We start from the raw sequence: 6,000 nt of genomic DNA, 5'->3' as shown, positions 1-6,000 counted from the left end.
GGACTGCCTGTACTTATTTTGTTTCTTAAGTACCTCATTCTCATACAACAATTGTAAATGGTTATTGTTATTATTGTAAAACAAGCAATTTTAACATTTAGTTTTAGCTTACTATTTCATAATCCTTAATACAGAAACATTAGTTCAACCACTAGTTCACATGCATGTTAAAAAATAATTAAAATGTAGAAAACATAAATAAATACTGCACTCTAGAAATTCTTAATGTTTCCCATAGTATTTTTGAGAAAAGGAACTATGATCTCCATGCTAACTTTAAATGTTGGCTGAGCATTAAATATTTTGAGAAATGTATTAATAAAGCAGAAAAACATCTGTCAGAAACATATGGCATTGTATTCTTCTATCACAATAATCTCTCACTTGTGGAAACCTGGAATAACCCCTTATTTGGACATGGTATTAAAGTTTATTTATCAAACTTATTTGAAAGTAGAATTACTGGCCACATTGTAAAATCTACATATGATACACAGAAAGAGATGCGCCAAATGGTTTAGGTGAAAGCAATCTTTATTAGTTGTGTGAATACATGATTATAAACATCTAAAAGCACATTTATGGATGTGTACAGCAAAACATCCTCCCAGCAAACAAAAAATAAGTGAGTAAAGATATACACCACATCAAAAATTTGGAGTCACTTAGACTCAAAGAAAGGCATATTTTCTTTCTATGACGCTAACATGAAATGAATCATAGTACACTCAATACATTGTTAATGTGGTAAATGACTATTCTAGCTGCAAACGGTTGGTTTTTAAAGGGGTATTCACAGGATAACAAGATAACATGTTCTCTAATTCACTGTTATTAACAAAAATACAGCATTCCACAGATATAATTCCAAACTGTTTCTATCAGTCCTGGTGTACACAATTTAAGCTGCACCCGGTTTCCGACCCTGTATCTTCTGATTTTATGGTCAGCAGCCATCTTGTTTTTCTGTCCGATGCCCTTGGAGCTGAGATTTTTTTCTCTCTCTCTCTGCTCCCTGCTTTTAGCCCCCACCCTTGCATTCAACGACTCAGCTCTCACTGATACACATACACTAACTTCCTGCCGACATGTACACAGCAAGAGAACTACAAGCTACAGGCAGATAAGTTCTTTATCCAGGGAGTGGGGGGGCAGGCACATCAGATCTGAGTGTGTGCGTTGCTGACATGTAGCAAGAGCTGGAGAGTGTCATTGTGTATAATATACATTTCATGGATCTTATCATCTCATTTGTGAATTGTCTCATCTTTCTTTCTATGTGTCAGATACTAGTACAATGTTCAGAAGGTAAATGAAAGTGTATAAACCTGTACCCTGATAATCTAACCACATTTTAAGCTAACAGAACTAGAGGGATCATAATGTGTCTGCTTCCACACTCTGTAACTTTGCACTGAACAGCCTAGGGAATGATAGAAGCTAATACAGCAATAAAACTGAGTACAATTGTAAAGTAAAGGGTTAAAAATTGTATTTATTGTGTTAACATCACTAGGGGATTGACATTTAAGAATTTTCTTTTTATGGAAAACCCCCTTTAATGCAATATATACATGGGTTTATATAGGCCCATTTCAAATACCTACCACTCCAGTGGTTTAATGGTACATTGTGTTTGCTAACTGTGTAAGAAGGATGTTTAGAAAACCCTTGAAAACCTTTGTAAAGTACACTCACCGTTTGCCTTCAGAACTGCCTCAATTCTTCGTGGCATAGATTCAACAAGGTGCTGGAAGCATTCCTCAGAGATTTTGGTCCATATTGACGTGATGCCATCACACAGTTGCCGCAGATTTTTCGGCTGCACATCCATGATGCGAATCTCCCGTTCCACCACATCCCAAAGATGCTCTATTGGATTGAGATCTGGTGACTGTAGAGGCCATTTGAGTACAGTGAACTCATTATCATGTTCAAGAAACCAGTCTGAGATGATTCCAGCTTTATGACATGGCGCATTATCCTGCTGAAAGTAGCCATCAGATGTTGGGTACATTGTGGTCATAAAGGGATGGACATGATCAGCAACAATACTCAGGTAGGCTGTGGCGTTGCAACGATGCTCAATTGGTACCAAGGGGCCCAAAGAGTGCCAAGATGGATCCATGCTTTCATGTTGTTGACGCCAAATTCTGACCCTACCATCCGAATGTCGCAGCAGAAATTGAGACTCATCAGACCAGGCAACGTTTTTCCAATCTTCTACTGTCCAATTTCGATGAGCTTGTGCAAATTATAGCCTCAGTTTCCTGTTCTTAGCTGAAAGGAGTGGCACCCGGTGTGGTCTTCTGCTGCTGTAGCCCATCTGCCTCAAAGTTCGACGTACTGTGCGTTCAGAGATGCTCTTCTGCCTACCTTGGTTGTAACGGGTGGCGATTTGAGTCACTGTGGCCTTTCTATCAGCTCGAACCAGTCTGCCCATTCTCCTCTGACCTCTGGCATCAACAAGACATTTCCGCACACAGAGCTGCCGCTCACTGGATGTTTTTTCTTTTTTGGACCATTCTCTGTAAACCCTAGAGATGGTTGTGCCAGCCCTTCTGGCACCAACAACCATGCCACGTTCAAAGGCACTCAAATCCCCTTTCTTCCCCATACTGGTGCTCGGTTTGAATTGCAGGAGATTGTCTTGACCATGTCTACATGCCTAAATGCACTGAGTTGCCGCCATGTGATTGGCTGATTAGAAATTAAGTGTTACCGAGCAGTTGGACAGGTGTACCTAATAAAATGGCCGGTGAGTGTATATTAGTACAGCTGAAACAGTTTGGCTGATTAGACAAGCTATAAAACTGGGCAGAAAAAAACTTTCTTGTGAAACTCAACAGTCTATTCTTGTTTTAGAAATGAAGGCCATTCCAAATTGCAAAGACACTGAAGATTTCCTACAACAGTGTGTACTACTCCCTTCAGAGGTGAGCACATACAGGCTCTAACCAGAGTAGAAAGAGAAGTGGGAGGCCCCATTGCACAACTAAGCAACAATACAAGTACATTAGAGTCTCTAGTTTGAGAATACAATGCCTTACAGGTCCTCAATTGGCAGCTAAAGTGAAGAGGCAACTCCAGGTTACTGGATTTCAGGGGAGAGTGGCAAAGAAAAAGCCATATCTGAGACTGGTTAATAAAAGGAAAAGATTAATATGGGTTAAAGAACACAAACATTGGACAAAGGAAGACTGGAAAAAAAAGTGTTATGGACAGAAAAGAAGTTTGAGGTGTTTGGATCACGCAAAAGAACATTTGTGAGACGCAAAACAACTGAAAAGATGCTTAAATAGTGCCTAATGCCATCTGTCAAGCATGGTGGAGGTAACATGTTGGGTTGCTTTGCAGCTGGTAAAGTGAGAGATTTGTAAAAGATCAAAGGAATTTTAAATACGGAAGGGTATTCCTCCATTTTGTAACACCATCCCATACTGTCAAGATCTGAGGTAGTGGATCCTCTGTACCACCGCGAGCGATGGTGTAATCCAACCCCTGGGAGTGGAATCTAAGCGGCACCTGGTTTTCACCAGAGCCGTCTGCAAAGCCAAATGGACTTGCTGCAGCAGGGTACCACCAGGTTTCTCCACAGTGGCAGTGGTGACCAAGGCGTGGTACAAAGTCATGAAGCAGAATAGTGGTCAGGGACAGGCAGGAGGTTGAGAGGCAGCATGGGATCAACGTCAGTGGCAAAGCAGGAGGACAGGCAGCACACAGTCAAAGTAAAGAACGGAACTGGGGTCACAAAGGGAAATCAGCAGAAAGGCATTGGGCAACTAAACTAGCTTTTTCTGAGGCATATAGCACAAAGTTTCAGTGGGGATTGATGGGAGAGGCCGGCTTTTATTAAATTCCTGGAAATGGCCAGCACCAATCAGTGGTGTGATGGCTCTTTAAATCTTCTAGGAGGCGGGGGCGCGCGGTGGGCTTGCGAGTAGCGGAGCTGGAACGTGGAGAGGTAAGGCAGCAGAGTGGGGAGCTGAGGGCCGGAGAGAGGCACAAGTGAGCCTGGGACGTGGTTCGTGGGAGTACTGGTGACAGCATTCCCCCCTCCTTTGGCCTCCCCCTCTTCTTGGTTTGGAGGAACCTTTGCCTGGATATTGCCTGGATTTGTCCAAGATATTGTCCTTGTGCTCCCAAGATCTCTCTTCAGGCCTGAACCCCTTCCAGTCAACAAGGAAGAACTGCTTACCTCTCACTGTCTTCATCTCCAGAGCCTCCTTTACCTCAAAGATATTAGTGGAATCAGCTTAAGGAGCAGGAGGAGGTTGCTGAGAGAAGCAGTTCAAGTTTGGGAAGTGCATAGTGGGAGGAAGGCGGAGTTTATAAGTCACAGGATTTATGTGCTTAATCACCTCGAATGGCCCCTGAAAACATGGACCAAACTTGTAGCTGGGAATCTTCATCTACTATATATAATAACTACTACAATACTGCCCCTATGTAAAAGAATATAACTACTATAATACCGCCCCTATTGGCTGCCACCCCAGTATACAGCCAACCCACTGTAGTATATAGCCAGCCAGCACCCTGTAGTATATAGTCAGCCAAGCCACCAGTATATAGCCAACCAAGCCCCCCAGTATATAGCCAGCCCCCCCACTATACATATACAGCCAGCCAGCCAGTTCCCCCAGTACACAGCCGGTCAGTCCCCCCAGTATATAGCCAGCCAGCCCCCTTCAGTATATAGCCAGCCAGCATTCCCCCAGTGTATAGCCAGACAGCCCCCCTGGTATGTAGCCAGCCAGCCAGTATACAGCCAAACAGCCCCCCCAGTATACAGCCAGCCTGCCACCCCAGTATACAGCCAGCCCACTGTAGTATATAGCCAGCCAGCCACCTGTAGTATATAGCCAACCAAGCCCCCCAGTATATAGCCAGCCCCTCAGTATACAGCCAGCCAGTCCCCCCAGTACACAGTCAGTCCCCCCAGTATATTGCCAGCCCCCCAGTGTACAGACAGAAATCCCCCTTATATATAGCCAGACCCCCTTTACACAGCTCCCCAATCATGAACTCTCCTTCTGACGCTCCCCCACTACTCCGCTGCTCCGCTAGTTGATCCAGTCCGGTCGCTTGCCGACGTCATATTCTGTGTGACACCGCCACTTACAGGGCTGTCACCACCCACAAAATCCCACACATTTTTGACCAGGGCCAGCCACCAATAGTAATGAAAAATGAGGGCTTCTGAGCGCTGCACCCCAGGATGCCCATCCACATGAGGGCAATGTCCCCAAGTCAATATTTTTTTCCGTAGAGCAGGTCGGACACAAGTCTTTCCAGGAGGGAGCTGTCACAGATCCACTGGAGCAGCACGAATCAGTCTTTCCGGAAGGATAACATGCCGCAGAGTCGGTTCTTCCCCAACAACATAGGAGGCACGAGAGAGAGTATCAGCATTGACATTCTTTTCAGCAGGGTGGAAGTGGTTCAGGAAGGGATCATAAGTATTAAAGACGGTCTTCCACTCATCGCCTTCGTGGATGTGGATGAGGTTATATGACCCCTGTAGATCCAGCTTGTAGAAAACCTTGGCCACACGTAAACGGTCAAAAACTTCTGTGATTTTTCACTGTGACTTTATTGAGGCCGCGGTCGTCGATATTCAGATGGAGGGAGCCATCCTTCTTGACCACGAAGAAGAATCCAGCACCAGCAGGATAAGATTTGCGGATAAACCCCTTCTCTTTGATATAGGCTGATATAGCCGCAGTCTCGGGTCTGGAGAGTGGATATACCTGACTTCTTGGAGGAGATGTGCCCAGTAGCAGCTCTATAGGCCAGTCGTAGGAACGGTGCAGAGGCAGAGTCTCCGCTTGTTTCTCTGAGAAGATGTCAGAAAAGTCTATATAAACAGCAGGAAGACCAGAAAACCTGGCGGACAGTGGTCGGTGATCCACGAGGCAGAGAGACTGGCACTCAGTACCCCAGCGAAGAACCTCCCCAGTCTGCCAGTTGAGGACAGGAGCGTGTTGCTGTAACCAC

The sequence above is a fragment of the Engystomops pustulosus genome, chromosome 1, assembly GCF_040894005.1.
Source record: "Engystomops pustulosus chromosome 1, aEngPut4.maternal, whole genome shotgun sequence".
Classification (NCBI taxonomy): domain Eukaryota; kingdom Metazoa; phylum Chordata; class Amphibia; order Anura; family Leptodactylidae; genus Engystomops; species Engystomops pustulosus.
Note: the sequence above shows the minus strand (reverse complement) of the source record.